The sequence below is a fragment of the Rosa rugosa genome, chromosome 3, assembly GCF_958449725.1.
Source record: "Rosa rugosa chromosome 3, drRosRugo1.1, whole genome shotgun sequence".
In the NCBI taxonomy this organism is placed as follows: domain Eukaryota; kingdom Viridiplantae; phylum Streptophyta; class Magnoliopsida; order Rosales; family Rosaceae; genus Rosa; species Rosa rugosa.
In genome coordinates this window covers 9270132-9282049 of record NC_084822.1, presented here as the reverse complement: position 1 = coordinate 9282049, position 11918 = coordinate 9270132, and the positions used below count along the sequence as shown (strand labels likewise).

The 11918-nt window shown below is 37.9% G+C and overlaps 1 long non-coding RNA gene across 1 annotated transcript; it reads left to right on the top strand.

Annotated features, from left to right (window-relative positions):
- The first annotated feature begins 2526 nt into the window (after window positions 1-2526).
- Window positions 2527-3751, top strand: LOC133740420 (uncharacterized). Its single transcript, XR_009861211.1, has 3 exons — window positions 2527-2649; window positions 2862-2907; window positions 3010-3751. It is a non-coding gene; the product is annotated as an uncharacterized LOC133740420 (long non-coding RNA).
- The last annotated feature ends 8167 nt before the right edge of the window (window positions 3752-11918 follow it).

The following is an 11918-nucleotide window of genomic DNA, read 5'->3' as shown; positions in this document are numbered from 1 at the left end:
ATGAATCACTTTGCTTCTTAATAGAGGAATCACATGGTTTATTTCCTTTTCCTAATGTATTGATCATGTGTCTCATATTCCTTGTTGGCTTAACAGGTAGAAAAGGCGAAGCTAGATGATGGACTATCATATTTAAGTTATTTGTTGGAAGAGCTAAAGGATATGGCCTTTGACAGGGGTCTGAAATCGATAGGTGGGTTATGATGATTCCGTACTGATGTGCTAGCATAATTTCACTATGTCAATCTTAACGTGTTTATTGAGTCCTATTATTGCTGGCATAATTATTCATCACAATTTCACTACGCAACGTGTTCGTAGCTTGCTTGGAAAGTAGAATGTAGGCTGTTTGATTGTGCATTTGTAGAGATGAACAAGTATAGTGAAGTTGAAAGTAGTGATGAATAAGTATTGTGGATCTGTAGAGATGAACAAGTATTGTGAACTTATTTTCATTTTGATTGATCTCAAGTCAATACCTCTCTATAACTATTATAGTGGCTTTTCAACACAGTGATAGTAGCTTTATATCTCTATGTTAGTATCTCTTCAAGCTGATGTCAGTAACTTTTCTGTTTTTATTTTGATTGATTTCAAGTCCATCTCCATGATTGTTATAGCGGCTTTTCTACAGAAATAGTAGCTTTCTATGGCTACTGTAGTATATTTTAAAGTTGATGCCAGTAGTTTTTTTTTTTTTTTTTGATTGATTTCAAGTCAATAGCACTGTTGTAGTTGTTTTTCAACACAGTGATAGTATTTTTCTACTCTTATGTTAGTATCTTTTCAATTTGATGTCAGTATCTTTTTTGTTTTCGTTTTGATTGATTTCAAGTGATCTTTTGTCAATACCTTATCAAATTGAAAAAGTATGATCATGAATGAAATTCAATTTTCTTCTTGTTATGATTTTATATCTCTAGCATTTTTTATTTGGAATTTGTGTTACACTATCAACATGTATAATAAGTTGGCTTTGTGTAATCAGTATTTATGTTAGTAGCATTGTATATGTGTTATAGTATTTTTCTATACCTACATCAGTAGCTTTTTATTACTGATCCAATAGCTTTTGTACATGTGTTATAGTAGTTTTCTATACATATATCAGTAGCTTTTTATTAATGGTCCAATAGCTTTGTACATGTTTTATAGTAGCTTTCCGTACCTATGTCAGTAGCTACTGGTCCAGTAGCTTTGTACGTGTGTTATAGTAGCTCTCTGTACCTATGATAGTAGCTTTTTAGATTGCTTATTTTTTATTATCTAGTTGGTAAAGAGTGCCACGTTTGCGGCACAGCGATACATTGCTGTTTTTAGTTTTCATTTCAAATACTAATATTTTGTTGTATCTTTGTCCTTGTAGAATTCTTCCCCTTTGCATTTGTAGTGGTAGATTTCAAAACTCATGTGAATTTGGATATTGAAGTCTCCATTGGCCAAGAGATCATTCGGTTAACCAAGAAATGTGGAAATGAAGTCTCGTGCTGAAGATGGCAAAATTATGTCTATGGGATTAGGGTGTCACCATTGAAAAATGACAATAGCATTACAACATTGACAGTAGTTTTATACGACTATTGCAATAGATTTTCACAACTATATTAGTGGCTTTTTACAACTATGGAAGTAGCTTTTTACATAGTTATATTATTGTTGAACCTTGGATACTTTTTATTATTGAATATGATTTCTTTTCTCCATTGTACTAGCATTTTTACAACTATGGAAGTAGCTTTCTGGTATTGGTGACAGTAGCGTTTGTTGCTGGTGAGAGTAGATTTTGGTATTGGTGACAGTAGCTTTTATTGTTGGGGATAGTAGCTTTTGATTTTGGGGAGCGTAGCTTTTGTTGATGACAGTAGCTTTTGTTACTGGTGACAGTATATTTTGTGACCTCGCCGGAGGTTGCCGGAAATCTCACTTGAGTAGCTTTTGTTGCTAGTGACAATAGTTTTTCGTGATAGTGACAGTAGCTTTTGTGGTCGCCGGAGTTCGCCGGAAGTTGGCCGGAAACCTGCCGGAGTTGACCGGAGACCTCGTCGGAGAGGAGAGAGAGAATGATTGTTGACTTTTTACTCTAGTGGCATTTATGTAAATATATTAGTTTTTATATCCAAAATATAACACATTTTTTAATCTAGTTGCCTTATGAGGGAAAAAATTAGTTGGTGGCCTTATGGCTAAAAAAACATTCAAAGATGCACTTATATGTAATTAAAAATAGTGAGAGTTTTCATCCACCACCACGTTTAAATTTAATTTTAATTTTTAATTTTTAATTTTTATTTTGTCTAAATATTTTAATATATCTCTACTACTATAAAGCCAGGTGTTGTCTTTGGTGTCAACGGCTTCACCAATTTTTTAAAGTCCCGAAAATGTCCATACTAGAGACAAAATAGATTGAAAGAAAAACCATCTATAAGGGTTAATATGGTAAACTACAAAAAATAAAAGAAAAATAAAAATTAGAAAAAGATGTGAAAAACGTGGGAGAGCAGAAACTCGAGTGGAGTACGGAGATGGCTTCACACCTTGATCCACGTTGCAATTTTAACTGCCCATTGCGGGTTCGTACAAAAAAACGAGTAAAGGCCGCTGATGAAAACAGAAGAGCAATTGGGAGATTGATCAAAAACAGACCGGGTAGGTTTCTGCAAATTAAATTGAACTTTGTGGTTTCTTTTTTTTTTTTATCTCAATTTCTGAACAAATCCTGACCCTGTTTGGTTTAGTAATTAGGATGCAATTGATTTTCTATGAATGGGAGAAAATGATGGATTTTTTTTTTCTTTTTTTTTTATGACAAGAGAAAATGATGGATTAATTTTCATGATTCTTATCGTCTATGTTTGCAGGGGGTCATGACCCAAACAGAAACAGGAACACTTGAGAAATTCAATGGTAAGGCATGCATGTGCAGTTGTGCAGATTAAAGTTTGATTCTTGCAACTGAAGGTTTAACATTTTTATTTCATTTTTATAAGATTCGGAATTTTATATCAGGGGTTCATTGCATTTGAGTCTTCTCTGGCCCATATGTTTGGTTTAGTTTGGTTTCTTAGACAAATTGGCGGAGTTGATGCAGAGAGAATGAATTTGGGTAAAGTATAATGGTCAGCAGTGGCTTAGTTTCCCATCTTTGATATTTTGATCATTATTTATTTTCCCGTTTCATAATCCTCCTCTATAAACTTTGTTTCTTTTACCAGCATTTCATGTTGCATTGTTTAGTTTTGGATGAACTAGAATTCATTCTTTTCGTTTAAACTTCTCTATAGTGCTTAATTTACTTGGTATGTAGCTTTTGCTTTATCTCTCGGTGCATTGACAATGTTGGAGGTGACTGCTTCTTTGAATTTCAATTTCAATTGTCCCATACGGTTTATACAAAAGGAGGAAAGCAGATAACCAGCCAAGAATAATGATAAGTCTCTCTTGAACATTTTTCACTGTTCTGTCCGTAATTTTGATTTCAGGTGTGTTTTTGTTTATTTCATTTGTTCTCCATTGCACCAATTTGTATATATATATTTTTTTTTTCTCTTTTTTTTTTTTGTGTGTCACTACTTTGGGTTATGCAGATACGGTACGTTGTTGCTATGTCAGGTACTCCTCTTCCTTACCTTCTGTTTTGTTGACCAAAAAGGTCTGAATAAGCAAACATCAGTTTTGTTATGTTTCTATGGAGAATATGAGTCTAGGGAATTGTCTTCAGTTCTGTCATCAGTTTTTTTTTTTTTTTGTTTCTTTCTATCCGAAAGCTTTATTCCAACTATGTAGAATTAGCTGGTGACATTGTCTAGACCAGAAAAAAAAAAAAAAAAGTGTAGAATTTTCTGGTGACATTTGATACCAATGAAAAGGAAAATGTTCATGCATATGGACATGGTCAACTAAGAATTTCAATTTTAATTATGATAAAAAGTCATGAATTTTTTTTTAAAAGTATTTGTTTGTACATCAATTCAAATATGAATCCAGTTGTCGTAGGAACTTGAATCAACTGAAGAACAAGGTTGATTGAGTTTGCTTTCTTAGGTTATTTATTCTTTCTCTTGGGGTTCCTACATCTTCCTACATCTATATTCATCTGTTGCATGATTGTATCAAAGTTGATAGAGCCTAAATTCTGACAACTTAGGAGCAAAATAGTTCATTATTATAACTGCTTCTTCCATAAGATCATTTGTTCTTTTGGTTAAAGCAGTAGGATCACTTTTTCAAATCATGTAAAACCATTGTACTGATGTTAACTAATGGAAAAAAAATCGTCTCAAGCTTTTACTTTATCTTTCATATGAAAGATAAAGTAAAAGCTTGAGACGATTTTTTGTCTTGCATTGAACCGGTTTCCAGCAAACTGAAGCTTTCAAATGCTAATTTATCTTAAATTTTCCTCCATATTTAGTTCAGTTGCACATTGTTGTGCTTTAAATAACATGACCAATATGTTACAGCTTCCACACTCACATACAAGACTAAAAGAAAAAAATAAACAAAAAAAGAAATTAGCTTAGCTGTAATTTATCCACAAGTTAAGGAAATTGCCTCTGATGTCTAATAGATTTTCATTTCAATGGCTTCTTCATCCCACTCTCACACAACTAATGAAAATTAGGAAGATTTACTTCACCATTGTATAGATTAAGAAAATTGTTGTTTTTGTTAACTGAGTTTTTACTTTTCAAATTCTACTTAGGATTGCATATTACGGAAAAACCCTAAGGCAACGCCGTCTCCTTGTGCGCTGCCACCAAAACCGCCGTACTGTGCCGGTACCAATCCTTCCAGAGATGCTTCAGGGCAACATTGTGGTCTGGAACTGCAGAGGGATAGTTAATCATGAAACCCAGAGAGCCCTAGTGGATATCGTTATGGCCAAGAAACCTGTTCTCATCTTCCTTTCGGAAACCCTAGCGCAGAAAAGTGCCATCGATTCCATCACACACCGCATTGGATTCAAGGACAGCTTTTGCGTCCCTCATGAAGAAAACTCACAGGGACTCGCTATTTTGTGGACTGATGATACTCATGTGAATGTGCGCAGCCATTCTCCCAATCACATTGATGTTGAAGTTGGCAAGACAGGAACTGATCTATGGCGGTTTACATGTTTATATGGAGTCGCTGCTCGAGGTGGCAGATATAGAACTTGGCAACTTATTGAAACCCTAGCTGCACAGATCTATAATCTGCCATGGCTGATGGCAGGAGATTTTAACGAAGTCATGGTACGTAAGGACAAGTTAGGGGGGCCTCCCAGAGCGCTGGCTGCGATGACAAAGTTTCGAAGAACGATGACTCGGTGTGGACTCAGTGATATGGGCTTCGTTGGAAGTCGCTTTACCTGGTCAAATCGATATACGAAAGAGCGTTTAGACCGGGGCTTTCAAACCACCCAATGGAGGCAGCGTTTCCCTTATAGTAGAGTTGTCACCCTCAGTCCTTCTGAGTCTGACCATTGTCCGTTGCTAATTGAGGCCAACAAAGAACCACTAGTCTGGAGGAAGATTAACAGGCCATTTCGTTTTGAAGAAAGATGGTTTGGGCGCGAAGACTGCCTGAGCATTATTAAACAAGAATGGGCTTTGCCTACGACTGGTAATGCCTTGCAGCAAATTGGGGTTAAAACAAAGGCGCTGGCGCACAAGCTTCGTGCATGGCATCGCACTGATTTTAACAAACAACAGACTGAGCTGCGTGTGATTCAGGAAAAACTTACAGACTTGATGAAACAGCACTCAGTCCGACTATATGAGGAGCAACGTCAATTGCATGTGCAATACAGTCATTTACTGTCTCTTCAGGAGAAGTACTGGCGGCAACGGTCTAGGGCTCTGTGGCTTAAAGACGGGGACAAGAATACTTCTTTTTTTCATCGGAAGGCAAGCAATCGTAAGAGTAGGAATACAATAAGGGGACTACTTGATGAAAACAATGTTTGGTAATCTGAGCCCCTTGAGATCCAGAGGATTTTAAAGCTTTATTTTCAGAATATATTTGCGGCAGAAACTGTTAATATGGAAGCTCTTGAAACTGTCATTACGGCTACACCATGCAAGGTCACAAATCATATGAATGATGCGTTATTGGCTCCCTACACTGACGAGGAAATCAAAAAGGCTCTCTTTCAAATGCATCTATCCAAAAGTCCTGGCCCGGACGGTATGTCTCCGTTTTTCTATCAGAAATATTGGAGTATTGTGAGCCATGATGTTTGTTTGGCAGTGAAAAACCTACTTACTCATGGGGAGATGTGGACTGAATCTAATTATACTTATCTATGCCTGATACCAAAAATCAAAGACCCCAAGGAAGCGATGCATTTCAGACCTATAGCCCTTTGTAATGTTATTTGCAGGCTATGCTCCAAGGTTGTCGCAAATAGACTCAAACTCTGGTTGCCTGATATTGTGTCCCCATTGCAAAGTGCCTATGTCCCAGGCAGACTGATTTCTGATAATACGTTAGTAGCCAATGAGGCAGCACACTTCATGCACAAGCTAAAACACCAAGAAGAAGGTTTTTTCTCTTTGAAACTTGATATTTCTAAAGCCTATGACAGGCTGGAATGGTCCTTTATCTATGCTATTCTAACCAAATTGGGTTTTGCCTCTAGATGGGTACAAATCATTATGCAGTGTGTTACATCTGTCGCCTATTCTATTCTTATTCAGGGCGAGCCTTCTTCTCTTATTACTCCTACGCGAGGCATCCGGCAAGGTGATCCGTTATCACCTTATCTTTTCATACTATGCAGTGAAGGTTTGTCTGTGTTAATCTCCCAAGCTATACACCAACATACCATTCGGGGTCTTACTATGTGTCCTCAAGCCCCTACTTTACATCATCTCTTCCTTGCGGATGACAGCATCTTATTTGGTTCTGCTACAAATAGGGAGTGTGAACAGTACAAATTGATCCTTGATACTTATGAAAAGGCTTAAGGGCAGAAGGTGAATTTTCAGAAAAGCAGTGTTGTTTTCAGCAATAATGTCCAGGCAGACCGACAACAAGAAATGGCTACCATCCTTGGAGTTCAATGTGTCAAAGAGCATGATAAGTATCTGGGGTTACCCATGAGGGTGGGCAAATCCAAATCTGCCATTTTTGCTTACATCAAGGAGAAGTTAACAAAGAAGTTAGTCAGTTGGAAGGCCAAACTCTTGAGTGCAGCAGGTAAAGAAATTCTCATTAAAGCAATAGCCCAGACTATGCCTCTGTATGCCATGAATTGTTATTTATTGCCAAAATCGCTATGTGATGATATTCATCAACTATGTGCTTCTTTCTTTTGGGGGGACACTGATGACAAGAAGAAGATACATTGGAGAAGTTGGGAGAAATTATGCCTCACAAAGTTTGAGGGTGGCATGGGTTTTAAAAATATCTATGCTTATAACCTTGCTATGCTTGGTAAGCAAGGCTGGAGACTTATTACAAATCCTCATTCTTTGATTGCGCGACTGTATAAGGCCAAGTACTATCCAAACTGTTCTTTTTAGGAAGCTGAGTTAGGTGATTCTTCGTCATTTTCTTGCTGAAGCATTTTAAGTGGAAGGCCGGTCCTCAAGGCCGGGCTGCAATGGTGCATTGGGGATGGCACCCAAGTTAGCATTTGGAAAGACAAATGGATCCCACACTGCCAACAATTTTTGATCCAGAAACCACAGGATTGTGTTTTTGAATTAGTCTCAGATTTGATTGATTCCCACACCAGACAATGGATCCCAGCTGCGGTGCATGCCTGTTTCTCACCTGACGTGGCTCAGAAGGTATTATGTATCCCTCTTAGTCGAAGAATTTTTTGTGACAAACCTTGTTGGAGTCCCGAAAAAAAAGGTTTCTACTCTGTTAAAACTGCTTATTGGATTGCTAGAGCCAAAGTATTAGAACACGTTCTTACTTCTACATCTCAAGGTAATCCGTATGAGGAGTTATGGAAGAGACTATGGAAGGCAAAAGTGCTTGGTAAGGTTCAGATCTGCATTTGGCGTGCTTGTTCCAATTTACTTCCTACAAAAGTTAAACTCAGTACCAAAGGGTATGAGGGTGATCTTCAGTGTATTCTGTGTCCACATGCATATGAAGACATTTACCACGTCCTTTGCAAATGCCCTACTGCAGCTGCAATCTTAACTGCACCTCCCTTTAATTTGGGACGAAGCTTGGTACCCCATGTTGAGTTTAAGGACTGGTTACTGGATCATGCCTTGCATCTAAAGAAAGAAGTTTTTGCAAAGCTCCTGATGATGCTTTGGGCTTTGTGGAAGAACAGGAACAATATGTTGTGGAACAATACAACGCAACCTGCCGATGCCCTAGTACTTAGCACGCTTGCTTGGTTTGATGACTTCAGTAGGATTCATGGTGCTGACAAACCAACGCACCCAAAACAAAAGCAGTTTTGGAGACTGGCTGCCCCAAGAACATGGAAACTAAATGTCGACGGTAGTTTCCTTCCAAACATTGATCGTGGTGGTGCAGGGGGTGTTATGCGGAATGAAGCAGGACATTTTCATGCGGCTTTTGCAACTCCTGTCCCAAATGTAACTTCGGCAAAGCAGGTTGAACTGTGTGCTATTAGAGAGGGCTTAAAGTTGGTGACAGCAATGCAGATCAGCAATGTTGTCATTGAAACAGACTGCTTGGAGGCTGTCTCTAGTATTATGGACATCCATTTTACTCATGTCAACGACGAGGGCATCATTGATGACATCCGCTGGAGGCTGCAGCAACGACCTGATATCGTTATACAACATACTCTACGTGGGAGTAATCGAGTAGCTCATTGTTTGGCTAATTCAGCTTATGAGGATAGTCATAGTTCTATTTGGTCTGTGCAACCGCCAGCCTTCATTCTGGAGGCATTACACTTTGATTGTAAACATTTGGGGTAATTTCCCCCTTCAATGAAACTTTCGTGATTCAAAAAAAAAAAAAGGATTGCATATTACGAATTGGTTACCTTTCCAACTGTAGATAAGCTGTTGTTTTTAGTTGCACTGAAATTATATGGAACTCAAATCAATCTTACTTGTTGTTTAACTCTCTCTACAACATTAAAATATGATCTTAATTAACTTGGTGTTTTTAGTTATGCTTATTCTATATATATATATATATATATATATACAGCGCTTCTCCACTGCGGACGTCCGCAGTTTTTCTTAGGTACGGATTTTAGGTTTTGACCCACTTTTCGATCATATTTTCACATCTCCACCGTTCAGTTTTTAGGTCCTAATGTATAGATCACCTCTGCAAAATTTCAGCCAAATTGGTGATCGTTACGGTATCCAAAACTGCAATTTACAACAATGTACACGAATGGTTCCGATTCGGCAGATTCGGTTCGTTCGTGTAAATAGCTTCAAGAATTTGTGCCTCTTGTTCACTGATTTAGCTTTACGTTTTAGAGTCCATAAAAGAGAAATATTAGCACTCACGTGAAAGACATCATAAAGTTCTTCTCAGACACATGAGGAGATGGCCGAAAGCGATTGCCATCCACCCACTTGTATGTGTTTGCTGATGTAGGGTTACGGGGAATGATACAAGTTGGATACTTGTGTTGAAATCACTCGGAAAGTTAAAGGCGGTGCATAAATCTCAAGGTTGAAACTAGAAAGATATCTTTTCTTCTTGATATATAAGTTGAAGAAAACAAATCAAACTCAGAATTATTTGCCAGATTTCGAACAGAAATCAAGGCACTTAGATACAATACATAACTCAATAATGCAAATCGAGACAATAATAAGTGTAAGGTAGGTCGGGCATCAACTCCTCGTATATTTTCAACTACATTAATTTCTGTAGTCACATGGAAACTTCACTTGAATATTCCAAGTTACAGTGATTTGCTCTCAAATTTCCAAACTACCCTCCGAAAAGTAAGCTGCTGAGAAACTATGTTGACAACACATGTTAATTTCACTGTATAATCCTAATTTACGAGTGCAGTCAAACATTGGGACAAACATTCATGCACATTCAATTATATGTCCAATATAAACCAAACTTCAGTACTAGAACTTAAAACACCCAACCATATATCCTAGAATAACATCATCTTGATCGTATACAGCAGATTTAACATACTGAAAGGAAGGAAAAAAAAAAAAAAAAAAAAAAAAAAAAGAAAGATGATATAAATAAGAGATCATATTCTTCGCCAGTAAGGCTCGACATTGAAATCTAGACGATCACGGGGGGACATGGTGAGTGGTGAGCCCATTCTTTCGGTTTGCATTATTGTCTTGATAGCACAGCATTGCATTTATGCTGCACATATATGTAGTAGCAAGTAACATTGCAGAAGTTGCCTACACACTCAGTACTCGATCGATAGGCAAGGCATGAGAGGTCAAAGTCTCACGCAACAATACATTACCGATCTATGAGACTACCTACTGCTATCCCTCCCTCCTTTACTATCTCACATTTAATCTGCACACAGGGACGGTCTGGGACACTGCCCCACCACAGACTTCAGACCCTTATTTCTCTCGGTAGTCAGTATATATTAGCAAATATAAGCATGATTTTACTAGCATATGCGAGCTCCACTCACCCCCCACAGCCCATAAGGATCAAGACCAGTCTTTAATATCAGAGACCAAAATGAAGCTGATAGCAACTTGTATCCCAATAGTCTTTAATATATATATACAGCGCTTCTCCACTGCGGACGTCCGCAGTTTTTCTTAGGTACGGATTTTAGGTTTTGACCCACTTTTCGATCATATTTTCACATCTTCACCGTTCAGTTTTTAGGTCCTAATGTATAGATCACCTCTGCAAAATTTCAGCCAAATTGGTGATCGTTAAGGCATCCAAAACTGCAATTTACAACAATGTACACGAACGGTTCCGGTTCGGCAGATTCGGTTCGTTCGTGTAAATTACAGTTTTGGATGCCTTAACGATCACCAATTTGGCTGAAATTTTGCAGAGGTGATCTATACATTAGGACCTAAAAACTGAACGGTGAAGATGTGAAAATATGATCGAAAAGTGGGTCAAAACCTAAAATCCGTACCTTTTTTCTTAGGTGCGGATATCCGCACCTGAGCAAAGTTATATATATATATATATATATATATATATATAGATTCAGTCCGTTCGTGTAAATTGCAGTTTTGGATGCCTTAACGATCACCAAATTGGCTGAAATTTTGCAGAGGTGATCTATACATTAGGACCTAAAAACTGAACGGTTAAGATGTAAAAATGTGGCCGGAAAGTGGTCGAAAACAGGAAATCCGTACCGAAAATTAGGTACGGACGTCCGCACCTGAGAAAAATCCTATATATATATATATATATATATATATATATATATATATATATATATATATATATATGTTACACCCCATATCTGATATACCCTTGTTATTCAGTTGCATGGAATTCCTTATGGTTACCGTTTGCGGTTATAATTTTAACGTTTAGGGGGTGGTTAAAAATTGACTTTTTATGAGTAACAAATTTGAGAAAATTTCCTTCATGAAAGTTGTAGAGGACGTTAAACCGAGCGCGTGCATATGTGGTACGTAAAAATTGGAGTTCGTATGCAAAAGTTATGAGTGATTTACGAAAATTACTGTTCATGGTAAAATCTTAATATATTTGGAAAGTTACCCGGGTAGGTTTCCAAAACCGGAAACCCACCCCTTTCTCTCTCTCCTCTCCCCCGACTCTTCTCCCTTCCCTTCGGTTTTCTCTTCCTCCCTTCGATTCCACCCTTTCCGGCCACCAACCGGCGTGCAGCCGGCCACCACAGGAGCGCCTCTTCCCTCTCTAGACCCTAGTGACCTGGGATTTTGGAGATTTGACCGAGAAATTCCAAAATCGAAGCAAGTTCGCTCCGACTGCAGTTTGGGGTTTCGACGATTTCCGGCCATTCC